At 42.8% G+C, this 15,600-nt stretch overlaps 1 pseudogene; it reads right to left on the bottom strand.

Moving 5' to 3' along the window:
- Window positions 1–559: 559 nt before the first annotated feature.
- Window positions 560–1,135, bottom strand: LOC145545631 (protein BEX3-like; annotated as a pseudogene).
- Between the last annotated feature and the right edge of the window lie 14,465 nt (window positions 1,136–15,600).

Here is a 15,600-nt window from a genome sequence, read left to right as displayed (position 1 = left end):
GAGGGGCAAGAGGCACCCCTGCCCTCCTACCACTGATCAACCAGTTCTACTCTGTAAAAAAGATCCTGATGCTGGGAAAGATTGAGGGCAGGAGGAGAAGGGTTAGCTACAGAGGATGAGATGGTTGGACGGTATCACCAACTCAATGGACATGAGTTTGCACAAACTCAGGGACATAGTGAAGGATGAGGAAGCCTGGCACACTGCTGTGCATGGGATGGCAAAGAGTCAGACACGAACAAGACTGAATAAGAACAATTAAAGACGAACAAGAACAATTCTGTGGAATGGTGATGAAGAGCTGAATGGTTACTTAGAGCCTGTTTGCTTTTTTTTTAATTGCTTTATTAACTTTACATTTTTCCGTGCAAATGGGTGAACTTTACTGTTGACAGAAGCTTAGATTTTGTGTGAAGGCAATCTCCAATTAGAAGCTGGTAACACAGAACCCTCCTGACACATGGAAATTACTTAAGAGTCACAGAAAACAGATCAGTAAAGGCATTATCAGGAAAATGCAAGGAAAAAGAGAACAACAGTGGGAATCACAGTAATAATCTCATGGAAATGACAGGAGCCAGGGCATAAGGCAAAATTCATCATGATGGTCATGGTGATTAGAGAGCACCCCCATAAGGATATTCAGACAATTCCTGAATGGCAGCTCCCCAAGTTTTCTCCTGATTTCTTTCATCTCTTCCATGAACACTTCCATATCATCTCCATCTCTACCCATCCCATTGTTGACCTGCCTATTGGGTATGGCCCATCAGGCTTCCCAGGCGGTACTAGTGGTAAAGAACACTCCTGCCAATTCAGGAGACATAAGGGACATGGATTTGATCCCTGGGTCGGGAAGATCCTCTGGAGGAGAGCATGGCAACTCACTCCAGTGTTTTTGCCTGGAGAATCCCATGGACAGAGGAGCCTGGCCCGCTACAGTCCATAGGGTCGCAAAGAGTCGGATGCGACTTAGCATGCTCGCACATTGGGAATTAGGGGCAAGTCTGCAAGCCTGTCCCCATCTCTGATTTCTTTCTGGCTGGTGGCTTTCACTCCCTCCCAAAGGGTGGCCTTCCTCTCTGTTCTGCATAGGCTGCTCCATTTCTTCATTTCCCTAGTGGATATTTGCCATGATGAGATTTTTTTTCCCCTTGGTTATTTTTCTGGGCCTGTCCTCACTGTCTCCTGCTCCTTCCAATTCTTGCCTCAAATGTGCTGCTATCACATTTAGTTTCATAGACCTGCTCAGCTTGCCCCGGGCCTGATGCCATCCCACTGTGTGCAGGGCAGCGGGGAGCTTGTACCCAAACAGGAATTGCCTGTTTGCTTTTGAAAAATGAGCTAAAGGAGGCTTAAGGAATTCATCCTCAATGGCCATCTGCTGGGCCAAAATTGGACCTATGGAGATATTTTGACTCACTATTGGTGCCTTATTTAAAAATTGGGATAGTTCACACCATGTGGATTTCTGGGATCTAGGGAAAAGTCAGAATACCAGCCACATGAGACCCACATCCCTGCATGGCTGCTTGCCCAGTGCCAACCAGCAGCTGCCACCCTTAGAAGGCGCACATGCTTCTCTCACAGAACCTGTTTTCTTTCTCTTTAATCCCTCACTCTGGTGTTAGCTGCCTGGCCCCCATAGGCAGGGAATTTGCAGCCCTGACTGTGTTTCGATGTATGTAACTGGTCCTTCCAAGGGACAGTCAAGTCCTGTGACAGCTTTGCTCCTCAGCAGCTGTGTGACTTGTAGCTACCTTGTCTCTTTAGGTGAGTGTCATTTTGTCATCCTTAAAATTCAGGCAAGGGCCTTCCCTGGTGGTCCAATGGCTAAGACTCTGCCCTCCTGATGCAGTGGGCCCAGGTTTGATCCCCAGACAGGGAACTAGGTCACTAAGAGTTGGAATGCCACAACTAACAGAAAGATCCCACATGCCGCAACTAACACAGCCATTTGGTAACTTGCATGGAGTGGCTCCTGAACGAACTTTTTGGCCAACCCAATAGCTGAGTGGTTGTCAATGGGGTGGGAATAGAGTGAGGGAAATAAGTGGGGTGTAGGAGAAGATGGTTGGTGGGTAACTGCTAATGGGAACACATTTTTTTTTTTTTTGCCACACCATGTGCCATGTGGGATCTTAGTTCCCTGACCAGGGATTGAAAGTTTTTTTGAAAAAATTTAAAATAAATTTTAAATTTATTTGAAAAATATTTTTTTTTGAAAAATAAAGATTTTTTGAAAAAATTTAAAAACAGAATTATTCCCAGGAAGCTGAAGGACCTGGAAGCATTCCAAAAGGCACAGACTGTTGAGGGGACATTAGTTAGCAAGTTGGGCTCAGCTCTAGCCTCATGTCAGTTTGTGTGGGCCCCCTTGTGCGGCCTCTCTCCAAAGATGACCTTCAGGATTCACTACTCCTTAAGCCCAAAACCGAACATAGGGTTACTCAGGCTCCTAGGCCCTGTATTTCTGCACCTTAAGACCTGTCACCTCATTTAGTTACCTCTGAAATGTGTATATGTGCACTAAACTCCATGAGCATTTATGGGTACACAGAGAAAAATGAGACACAATTAGAAACCTTGAGAAATTAGTCTTACAGGAAAAACGAAACATGAGGAAGGCAATGGCACCCCACTCCAGTACTCTTGCCTGGAAAATCCCATGGATGGAGGAGCCTGGCGGGCTGCACTCCATGGGGTCGCTAAGAGTCGGACACGACTGAAGTGACTTAGCAGCTGCTGCTGCTGCTGCTGCTGCTAAGTCGCTTCAGTCGTGTCCGACTCTGTGCGACCCCATAGACGGCAGCCCGCCAGGCTCCGCCGCCCCTGGGATTCTCCAGGCAAGAGTACTGGAGTGGGTTGCCATTTCCTTCTCCAGTGCATGAAAGGGAAAAGTGAAAGTGAAGTCGCTCAGTCGTGTCCAACTCTTAGCGACCCCATGGACTGCAGCCCGCCAGGCTCCTCCATCCATGGGATTTTCCAGGCAAGAGTACTGGAGTGGGGTGCCATTGCCTTCAGCAGCAGCAAACAAAAAGCAAAATGCAGTCAGTGCCACAAGGGGGCACTGGACAACCAGAACTCACCTCTGATTTAGGAGTCAGAGTGAGGCTTTAGAGTTGTGATGGAAAATTGCCCACCAGGATTTCAACAGAGGCAGGGAGTGGGAAAGATTTCAGGGAGACACAGAGAAAGCAACAGCACAAAGGTGGAAAGATGGAGGCAAGTCCCAGGAAGTGTTAAGAGCTCGATTCAGCTGCGTGGGCACCTGCTCAGTTGTGTCCAATTCTTTGTGACCCTGTGGACTGTAGCTCGCCAGGCTTTGTCCATGGGATTTCCTAGGCAAGAATACTGGAGTGGGTTGCCATTTCCTCCTCCAGGGGATCTTCCTGACCCAGGGATTGAACTGGCATCTCCTGTGTCTCCAGCATTGCAGGCAGATTCTTTCCCTGCTAAGCCATTGAGGAATTCAGCTGAGTGCAGGGCAAATGTAAGGAATACATATATGTTGTAACAACAAATGTAAGCCACTGTGACATAATTTGGGTGGGCTTCCCTGGTAGCTCAGCTAGTAAAGAATCCCCTGAAATACAGGAGACCCCAGTTCGAGTCCCGAGTCGGGAAGATCCCCTGGAGAAGGGATAGGCTACCCACTCCAGTATTCTTGCCTGGAGAAGCCCCATGGACAGGGAAGCCTGGCAGGCTATAGTCCATAGGGTCGGACATGACTGAGCAACTTATGTTGTTGTTACAACAGAATCTCTTGAAAAAACAATGCTATTGTACAGAGATTTTGCTTTTTCCTAAGAGTCAATGGGGCTTCCCAGGTGGCAATAGTGGTAAAGAACCCACTTGCCAATGCAGGAGACATAAGAGACATAGATTCAATCCCTGGGTTAGGAAGATCCACTGGAGAAGGAAATGGCAACCCCTCTCCAGTATGCTTGGAGCTTCCCAGGTGGCTCAGTGGCATAGCACCCACCTGCCAATGTAAGAGATGCAGGTTTGATCTCTGGGTCAGGAAGATCCCCTGGAACAGGAAATGGCATCCCATTTCAGTATTCTTACCCAGAAAATTCCATGAGCAGAGGAGCCTGCCAGGCTACAGTCCAAAGAGTCACAGACTCAGACACGACTGAGCAACTAAGTACACACAGCAGACAATAGGAAGCCAGAGCAGATTTCTGGTTTAGGAGGAACTTTATAGCAGGTGTTTGATTAGAAGGACCAACATTTAGGTTAAGCAAAAAATGAAATCAAACTATTTATCATGCATTTGGCAAGCATTTGCAAAGTACCACTTTCGCATACATTATCTCATTTAATTCCCACAAAGTCCTACGAAATATATTGATTTTTTCCCCATTATACCAAGAAAGAAACTGAGAGAAGATACCCAGAAGATACCCAGAGAAGATAACTGACTTGCCTGGTCTCCCTTGCCTCAAAGCCGGGCCATCTCACTCCAGATGCTCTTTAGAGGGGTTTCCTCACAGAGCTAGCTGTGGGGAAGGTGATACTTAGATGGATAGTGGAAGGGTCGGGGTGGGGGGACCAGAGACAAGGAGTACAGCTGGGAGGCTATTGCAGGAGGTGAAGCAGGAGACTAGGGGTGTCTGATGGAGGCACATGGGCAGGGATTAAGGAATGCTAGAAATGAGATTGAAACACCGGGGAACTAGGTAATTGGTGTATCCAGGGAACCCTGAACTCTTGGGGCTAGTAAAGAGGACTTCTGAGTTACCTGAAAGCCCTTAGCTAAGCCTTTGACTGTGTGGATCACAATAAACTGTGGAAAATTCTGAAAGAGATGGGAATACCAGACCATCTGACCTGTCTCTTGAGAAACCTGTATGCAGGTCAGGAAGCAACAGTTAGAACTGGACAGGGAACAACAGACTGGTTCCAAATAGGAAAAGGAGTACGTCAAGGCTGTATATTGTCACCCTGCTTATTTAACTTATATGCAGAGTACATCATGAGAAATGCTGGGCTGGAAGAAACACAAGCTGGAATCAAGATTGCCGGGAGAAATATCAATAACCTCAGATATGCGGATGACACCACCCTTATGGCAGAAAGTGAAGAAGAACTAAAGAGCCTCTTGATGAAGGTGAAAGAGGAGAGTGAAAAAGTTGGCTTAAAGCTCAACGTTCAGAAAACTAAGATCATGGCATCTGGTTCCATCACTTCATGGGAAATAGATGGGGAAACAATGGAAACAGTGTCAGACTTTATTTTTTGGGGCTCCAAAATCACTGCTGATGATGATTGCAGCCATGAAATTAAAAGACGCTTACTCCTTGGAAGGAAGGTTATGGCCAACCTAGATAGCATATTTAAAAGCAGAGACATTACTTTGCCAACAAAAGTCCATCTAGTCAAGGCTATGGTTTTTCCAGTGGTTGTGTATGGATGTGAGAGTTGGATGGTGAAGAAAGCTGAGCGCCGCAGAATTGATGCTTTTGAACTGTGGTGTTGGAGAAGACTCTTGAGAGTCCCTTGGACTGCAAGGAGATCCAATCAATCCATCCTAAAAGAAATCAATCCTGGGTGTTCATTGGAAGGTCTGATGTTGAAGCTGAAACTCCAATACTTTGGGCACCTCATGCGAAGAGTTGACTCATTGGAAAAGACCTTAATGCTGGGTAGGATTGGGGGCGGGAGGAGAAGGGGACGACAGAGGATGAGATGGTTGGATAGCATTACCGACTCGATGGACATGGGTTTGGGTAGACTCCAGGAGTTGGTGATGGACAGAGAGGCCTGGCGTGCTGCAATTCATGGGGTCGCAAAGAGTCGGACACGACTGAGCGACTGAACTGAACTGAACTGAACTTGCATGCTGGATGGTGAAATGGGTCCTGACCTGGAATTGAGCATGCACCTTGTAGAGTCAGAGTGAGGTTAAATCAAGTGACTCCAGAAAACACAATGTCCTACGAAGACATTTATTGATTCCCAAGGACATTTATTATTTATTGATTCCATTCTACAAGAAGAGACTCAATAAATGATACCTCCCTCTCTGCCTAGAACACCCATTCACCCATTAATGCACACTTTGAACTACTTTATTCATTCACTCACGTCTTCATTTAGCAAAATTTATTGTCTCCTATGTACCAGTCACTATACTAGGTTCCAGGGCTGTACCAGTGAACCAGAGAGATTTTATATCTATAAATATATTTTTATGTATATAATATTTATTACAATTATATTATTATAATATTATATATTATACTATATTTTATAATTATATAATATAAAGTATAATACATATTATATAATAATAATATATATTATATATGTAATATATTAACTATAATATATTTTATATGTCATAAATATTATATTATAATCTATATAATATATTATATAATTATATTTTTATAATACATTACATAATATAACATATGCAATATATAATTATATTATTATATATTTATTATATATCTATATTAATGTCATACATTATATTATATAATTATATATTATCTATATTATAATATAATATATAATATAATTATATAATAATATATAATTTTAAAATATAACATATTATATATTATAATATTATATAATATATTATATTGTATTATTATATTATATATATTATGTTTATTATATGTAAATGTATATTTAAATACATTATATTTATATTATATATAATGAATATATATAATATAATATATATAATATGTATTATATATAACATATATGTAATATATAATATAATATATAAAATATATATTATATATAACATATTTGTAATATATAACATATATAATAGATGATATATATAAATATATATAAATAAAGTATGTATAAATATATAAACATACATGATAATATATACAATATATATACTATAATAATATATATTATATATAATATAATATAGTATATTATATAATATATATTGGATAATTTATATATTATATAATATAATGTATATAATATATATGATATATCATATAATATAAATATATGATATATAATATATATTGTATAATAATATAACAATATATAATATATGATATACAATTTATATCATATAATATATTATATGATATATAATATATAATATTGTTATATAATATACTATATATGTTATAATATATATTATATATTTTTATATAATAATACTTATTATATACATTATACATACAATATATTTATATGTAATGTATATACATTATACATAACATTTATATATAATGTATATATAAATATATATTATATATGATTTAGATATGTAGAGGCAAAATTGATTTTCTAACCCTTTCATTTGGTGTATGTTTCTAAGAAAGATTTGTTTTCTTCTGAGTTTTCACCTTAAGAGGCAATGCCCTTGTTTTAACCAAGATGCAACTTGTAGTTATTAAAAGCATGGAGTCTTGGGTTTCCCTGGTGGCCCAGAGGTTGAGAATCCACCTGTCAATGCAGGGGCGCAGGTTCAATAGCTGGTCCGGGAAGATCCCACATCCTAGCAAGGAGGCAACTGAGCCCATGTATCACAATTACTGAGCCTGTGCTCTAGAGCCTTCAAGCCCCAACTACTAGAGCCTGCGCACTGCAACTACTGAAGACCCAGGTGCCTAGAGCCTGTGCCCAGCACCAGAGAAGCCCCCAGCTCACTGCAGCTAGAGAAAGCCCACACGCAGCAGCAGAGACCAGCGCAGCCAAAAACAAATTTTAAAAATTGGTGTTTTAAGGCATGGAGACTTGTGTCAGACTGCCTAGGTTCAAATCCAAACTTCACCCCTTACTAACTGTGCAACCTTGGGTAAGTTCTTAGTGACTCGGGGCCTCAGGTGCATAGTCTGTGTAACAGGGTAGTTTTACCTACTCCATAGGCCTGCTGGGCGCCTAGAACTATGCAGGAAGTAATGTTTCTCAAAAGCCTCTATGAAACACTGTATTTGGAGGCAGTTTGTAACATAAACACAGGAAGACTGTCTCATTCTTTGTCATATCCTTCTTTTCTTATCCCAAATGGCCCTATGAAACCTGATGGCCCTTTGACACAGCACACTCGTTTTTTCTTTTTTTCGCCATACTGAGCCGTTTGTGGAATTATGGCTCCCCAACCAGGGGCTGGGTCACTGCAGTGAAACCCTGAGTCCTAACTACCAGTTTGTCAGGGAATTCCTCAGTGCACCTGGTTCTGAATGACTGTTGGCTCTTCCCCACATTCTAGCTCTCACAAAGATAACGGGTTGCCGGCACTTGCTGTGTCTAGTAGCGTGGCTGTAGGTTGGGTGGCTGTGCTGAAATGCATTGTGAGGCTGACTATGCAGTCTGACACAATCACCAGGTGGCTGATTTGTAGGGACTGAGAATTCATTTTGGTCTGCAGGTTTCCATACGCTCATTTTAAAATGAAATAATATCATAACTATGTATAAATGTAGACTCCTGCAAAGGCAGTCATGTGTCAAGGCACAGCTTGGCATTTGGAACAATACTGATTCCGTGACAGATCCATCCCAAGCCAGGTGGGGGGTGACTTGCCATTTTGAGGACTGGCTCCTGCCACAGATGGAGGAGAGACGCTGCTTGACCCGCTTATCTCCTCCTTATACTGGTCAGATCCTCCGTTAGGCTTCCCACTCCGGACCATGCCGTTCCCTGCAATTTCTGTGGCCTAAAAAAAAAAACCTGCGCTGCACTCCTGCCCACCTTGCTCTCTAGAGTCTGCTTTTGGTTTCAACTCAGCAGCTCCAATTCTTGCCTATTAATCCCCCCCAGCCCAGACTGCTGGTTGGGAGCAGTCCCAAGTTCTAATCATTTTTTTCCCCAGGCATCATAGTTTTCCCAACTGTGTATCCAACCGGCTTTTTATTATTATTATTTCAACCTCGCTGTGCAGCATCTTAGTTCCCTGACCAGCGATAGAACCCACACGCCCTGCAATAGAAGCTCAGAGTCCTAACCACTGGACCGCCAGGGAAGTCCCCAACCAACTTTTTAGTAAGCCACCAAGCATGGACGCAACACCTGCAGGACTGTGCCCGGTGCAATGAGGATCACCAAGCTCTTTTCAGAGGCAGACACACGGTTGAGGGCAGGCTTCAGGAAGGTTTGGAATACAGATTGCTGCCTGAGACCAACGTGCCAAGGAAACAGGAAAAGAGGTCATGAACCTGTGTGCCCATCACACTAGGACCTCAGAAACCCCGTGGGGGGCTCTAATGGTTCCTCCCACCATGCCCCTACCAAAAGTGACCACTTCCCTGAATTTTATGTCAACTATTCTTTTGCTTTTATTTATAAATTTACTATTTATCTATGCTCTCTAATCAATATACTTTGAGATCACTGAGCCACCAGAGAAGCCCCATATATATACACATATACATATATATATATTCTTTATAGGTTATTACAAGGTATTGAATATAGTTCCCTATGCTATACAGTAGGTTCTTTTTATTTGTTTTATATATACTAGTGTGGATCTGTTAATCCCAAGCTCTTAATTTATCCCTCCCTCCCCAGGACTCTAATTTTTTTAAGGGTGTCTTATTCTAGGTTTATGGATAAAATGTTTTCTCAAAAGTCTTTGAGGGTATTAATGATAGTTCATTCATGAAGCATTCTTCTCACTGCTTTGTAATGAATTCAGAATTAATTGAAATATGTATAATAGTGGTTGAGTTAATTTCATTTATCTATAGAATATGATATTATAATGATTACATTTATAGAAAAGACTAATAACATAGGACTATCATGATACATCTTGGAGCAAAAAGAGCAAGTTAAACAGCACCACAGTATTATATATTCTTTTCCCCATATTTTGTATATTATTATAAAATTTTTTATTGTGAAAAATACCAAAAAGTTGAAAGAATTTTATGATGAACACTACCTCAATTCTAACATTAACATTTTAGTATACTTGCTTTATTGTATTTCTAACCAACTGTCCAACCCTCTATCTATCCATCAATCTACCTCATTTTTTGATGCATTTCAAAGTAAATTACACATGCCAGTGTTGTTGTTGTTGTTCAGTCACTACATCGGGTCCAACTCTTAGCAACCCCATGGACTGCAATACTCCAGGCTCCCCTGTCCTTCACTATCTCCCGGAGTTTGCTCAGATTCATGTCCATTGAGTCAGTGATGCCATCCAACCATCTCATCCTCTGCCACCCCTTCTCCACACCAGTATACCCTCCCCTAAATACTTTAGCATGAACATCATTAACAATATTTCAATATTTGCTTCCAGTGCTTATTCATCTAAAATAAAATTTACATATAATGAAATACATAAACCTTAAAAGTGTAAAATTCTCCGAGTTTAGACAAACTCGTATATCTGTGTAAACTCAAATGCCTCCCGAGGTGTAAACATGATTCATTACACCAGAAAGTTCCCTCATACCCTTCTTAATCAATGTCTGTCCCCAGGGGGAAACACTCCCTTGATTTTTTTCTACCTTAGGTTAGTTTTGCCTGTGATTTCAGTTTTAAAAAAAGAAGAGAAAAAGAAACTTATGTAATATGCATATTGTTTTACCATATGACGGGCATGTGCCAGCACTTGTTCTAAGTGCTTTAGAAATATGAACTCACCTACCCATATCAACACTTTGAGCAAGGTAGTATTATTTTCTCCATTTTACAGATAAAGAAACTGAGATGTAAAGCAGCCAAATAGCTTAATCAATGCCTCATTACTGAGGAGTAGGGCTTGGGCCCCACAGTCCCCACTGTTAACCACACATCAGCCTCTGTGTGAACACCTTTCAGACCTACGTCAACTTCAAAATGCTGACAGCAGTTCTCTTGGGTAGTAGGGTTGTGAGTGACTTTTGTTTTCTTCCTTTTGCTTACCTGTATTTTCTAAGCCCTGAATAATCATAGGAGGGACTGATGCTGAAGTTGAAGCTCCAATATTTTGGTCACCTGATGCGAACAGCTGACTCACTGGAAAAGACCCTAATACTGGGGAAGATTGAGGGCAGGAGAAGAGGGCATCAGAGGATGAGATGGCTGGATGGCATCACTGATGCAGCAGACATGAACTTGGGCAGACTCCAGGATGAAGTGAGGGACAGGGAGGTCTGGCGTGCTGCCATCCATGGGGTCATTGAATCAGAATTGTGTCACTGGATAAGTATCAGAAACGACTGGGCAACTGGACAACAACATTTTCTAGGATTTCTTCAATGAACGTATATTACATCGCTTGCTTGTATACCCAAAGCTTTAAAAAGTATTTTAAAATATTTCCTGGAGAAGGAAATGGCAACCCACGCCAGTATTCTTGCCTGGGAAAACCCACAGACAGAGGAGCCTGGCGGGCTGCAGTCCATGAAGTCGAAAAAGAGTCAGATACAACTTAGGAACTAAACAACAGACTAGAGAAGAAATTACTGAGAAGTTACTGTAATTCAAAGACACAGATGCCTTTGAACAGAACAAAAGCTTTTACATCATTTAAATAAGAGAGAAAAAAACTATGAATTTATAATTTAAAATTGTATACCTCTTTACACTGAATTTCAAATAAAGGGACGTTGTTATTTTTCCTTAAGGGCTGCAACATATACATACATATAAATATTTCTGTTTTTAAATAAAAGTTATCCTTGATGTGTTAAAAAAATAAAATATCCTCAACATGCCCAACGCTACTCTTTTCTAAGACATGACACCCCCTTGCCTGATCTCTCTTCACACTCACAGCCAAACCCTTGAATATCGACAGGCTGAAGTATGGTCACTTTCTGCATCACAATGTGTCTTCCCAAGGTTCACTTATTCGATCATTTTAACCAAAGAACAAGCAGACATCCGGTGTCACATAAGAACTATGCCTATTAGTTGACACGTGAACACGGGTGGGCGAGAGGCAGGAAGTGACTCATTCAGCATGGTTTCTTAGTTTGCTCTTCTTGAAATTAAGTATAGAATTTCAATAGATGTGCTCAGTATCTTGAAATCAGTAGAGTCTGTTTATATTTTTGAAATCTCCGTTTAATTGTCAGCGTCTATTTGCTGTCCTCCCAGCAGTACAAGTGCTACATCTGAGAGGAGAGAGCCTGCTGTTCCATGTGCAGTGAGATGCCACTCAGATTGATGAAGCAGGAGTGGCATTCTATGCACAAGTAGCAGCTCTTCTGTTAATGATTCTCCTCCTTTACAGGGCATTCCTGGCTGATTGGAAACAAGGTGGCAGATTTTTACTTTCCCTCCATGTTTAACAGCATCAGCAACGTACAAGTCTGTCCACACAGGCCTTGACTGCACAGCAAGCTTCAAAAAATCTTTGTCACCAGAGCAAGCTAACTCTTCCAGCTTGTGATAACAAGAAGTTAGTTTGATGAAAACCTTGCAGTTGTGAAAAAAAATTGATTTTTTTGAAATTTCTGGTTGAGAAAAAATGGTTTTTACTGTATCACGATTATTTTGCCTTAGCTTCCTTGATGTACCATCCATAGCCCAAACCAAGTATTTTATTTAAGATCCAAATGTTTATTTAGACACCTCCCTGGTGATTCAGTGATTAAGACTCCTTTCCCCCAATGCAGGAGGCCCGGGTTCAATCCCTGGTCAGGGAACTATGCCCCACAAGCCATACGTAAGACCCAGTGCAGTCAAATAAATAAGTAAATAAAAACAAATAAATAAATAAATGTTCATTTGCTTATTTAATTCTTGGCCATAGACTCAATTTCTACATCATCCTGGTCAGGATTCTGTGTGGATCCTAGGCATGTTTCCTGTAAATTATCCCCAACTTCCAAAACCCTATAAAAACAAAAGGTACCTATCCAAACAGTCCCTTATTCTTCATAGCTGGAACACTTGGGGTAATGAATGAATGTGTCATTCATTTATTCCATTCATTCATTCCAAGACACAGCTGTTGCAAGACCAGCATAGAACTAAGTTTAATTTTAGTCTTTGCCCTTAAGAGTCCCAGAATTTCATTAGTGACACCAACAACTTAGTGGGGCTTCTCTAGGTATCCACCTGCCAATGCAGGAGACTCAAGAGACTCAGGTCTGATCCTTGGGTGAGGAAGGTCCCCTGGAGAAGGAAATAGCAACCCACTCCAGTATTATTGCCTGGAAAATCCCATGGACAGAGGAGCCTAGTGGGCTGCCGTCCATGGAGTCACAGTCTGACAGGACTGAGTACACACACAGATACACACACACACACACACACACACACACAAACAACTAAGCAAGGTGCCGATTTCTGTGGTAAGTACCGTATTTTGTAATGTGAATACGGATGACAGATACCAACACTCAGGAGGGGTGGGTGGCTACTCCCTGAGCAAGGTGCTCTAAATATGTGGGGTTATTTAATCCTCATGTTGTAGCCATGCGTTCCGAGAAACAAACTTGCTCCGAAGGACAATGCAGATAGTGGAGTGCAGTTTATTACACCTGCGGGCCCAAGGAAGAGTCTCCTCTTAGCCAAGGACCCCGACCAGTTTTTTGTGAAAACCTTATATACCCTAAGCATACGTGCCCAAACCCACCTCCCCAAATTCCCTGAAATTAGTCTCAGCAAAGGAAAAAGAAAGACAATCAAAGTTAACCCGTGATTCATATGCCTTAAGCCTAGGTAGTTAACAGTGGACAATTATCAATAGGCTTGTGGTCATACCCCAATAAGCATAATAGAATGTATAATTCTATTTGGTTACACAGATAATTAGGGTATTCTTTGAGGTGATGGAGAGCCCTGGGGCTCTTCCTTCCAGGGGCCTGGTTTTCCAGTTGGTATGTCATTTCCATAGACACTGGGCTCATAGCTTAAAGTCCACAGTCCGGCCCAAGATGGAGTCCTGCTTTCAAGAGAGAGCCTGTTGTTTCCTCCTTCACTCACACTAACCTTAAGAGAAAAGGACTCTTATCATTGTGTTTATCAGATGAGGAAGCTGGGGCTCTGGGAGGTTCAGAACTTTTCAGGCCTCAGACAACAGGCAGCAAGACAGGACTCTGAGTCTTGGTGCTCTGTTCTCTTTCTCCTGCCACACCAATCTGCGTCCATGGGGGAAGAATGGATCGTGCAAAGTGTTAGGCACTCAGTCCCCTCTGACTTTTTGAGACCCTATAGACTGTAGTCCACCAGGCTCCTCTGTCCACGGAATTCTCCAGGCAAAAGAATACTGGAGTGGGTTGCCATTCCCTTCTCCAGGGGATCTTCCCGACCCAGGGATGGAACCCAGGTCTGGTATATTGCAGGGGGATTCCTTATTGGCTGAGCCACCAGGGCAGCCCTGGATCATGCAAAGGAGGACTGTCCTCTGCCCACTCCAGGGACAGGCAAGGGAACTCTCTGTGCTCTAGGCAAGGTCTAACCTTGGGCACTGAGCTGGGGTCTGCCGATGACTCAGTCCTCCTGCCTTCTCTTTCCTGTGTTCTACCCTCAGGCCTTCCGTTGACCTGGGTTTGCAACCTGAGACTCCTTGTTTGCCACCTGAGACTCTTCGTTTCCAGATCACGCCGCTGGGCGAGGGTTTTCCTTTGGGGGCATAGGTCCCTTGGAAGAAAAACCCGCCAATGCTATAGCGGGTGTCCCGCTGGAAAGCACGCCTTCTTTTTTTATCCTGAAATGAAATTTGTCGTTGGTTAAAACGGTCATCACGGACAGTGTTTAAACGAAGTGGTAAATGCAACAGGATGAGAACTAGAAGGGAAGTAATTCACAACACTCTAGTGAGAGCCTCCTCGAGTCCCAGCCCAGGCTGATCGCCCGAAGGCTCAGGAGCACACGGTTTGGCCCGGGGGAACTTGAGATGGGGTAGGATAGGTGGGGTGGGCTGGAGGTGATGGGTGGGGTGGGGCTGGGGTGGGCTGGAATTCCGGGAAAGTGCCAACATTCCCCTTGCAACAGTACTCTGGTCACATGTGCAACACTGGGAAGTACTGTCTCGGACGTTCATTCACAGGCACTACACCTTGGGGCGGGGAGGATGGGGGGGTGGGTTGCGAGCTTCTCTCAACCACGTGCCCCAGTCACTGTGCGCCCCTATACTCTCCCGAGGTGACCTCAATGTACTGATGAGCAGACTCCACTGAGAGAGGGCAGAGGTGGGGGGATGGCTCCTGGGAGGGAGCCGCTGGGGGCACAGTTGGCGGTGAAGGGCTGAAGGGAGAGTGCCATGGAGCTCCCAAAACTGACCCGGAGGAGGAAGCCCCTTCCTCCAGTCTCTGGAACCAAGCGGACAAATCAAGCCCGGGGCTACACAGACAGGCCAGCGTGGGCGCACCTGTTTCTTTCAGTTCAGGTCAGTTCAATCCCTCAGTCATGCCCGACTCTTTTCGACCCCAAGGACTGCAGCACACAGGCCTCCCTGTCCATCACCAACTCCTGGAGTTTACTCAGACTCATGTCTATAGAGTCCGTGATGCCATCCAGCCATCTCATCCTCTGTCGTCCCCTTCTCCTCCTGCCTTCAATCTTTCCCAGTATCAGGGTCTTTTCAAGTGAGTCAGTTCTTCGCATCAGGTGGCCAAAGTACTGGAGTTTCAGCTCCTGCATCAGTCCTTCCAATGAATATTCAGGACTGATTTCCTTTAGGATGGACTGGTTGGATCTCCTTGCAGT

The sequence above is a fragment of the Giraffa tippelskirchi genome, chromosome 4, assembly GCF_054371585.1.
Source record: "Giraffa tippelskirchi isolate mGirTip1 chromosome 4, T2T-mGirTip1v1.2.pri, whole genome shotgun sequence".
Taxonomy (NCBI): domain Eukaryota; kingdom Metazoa; phylum Chordata; class Mammalia; order Artiodactyla; family Giraffidae; genus Giraffa; species Giraffa tippelskirchi.
This window is presented reverse-complemented; position numbering and strand designations above follow the sequence as displayed.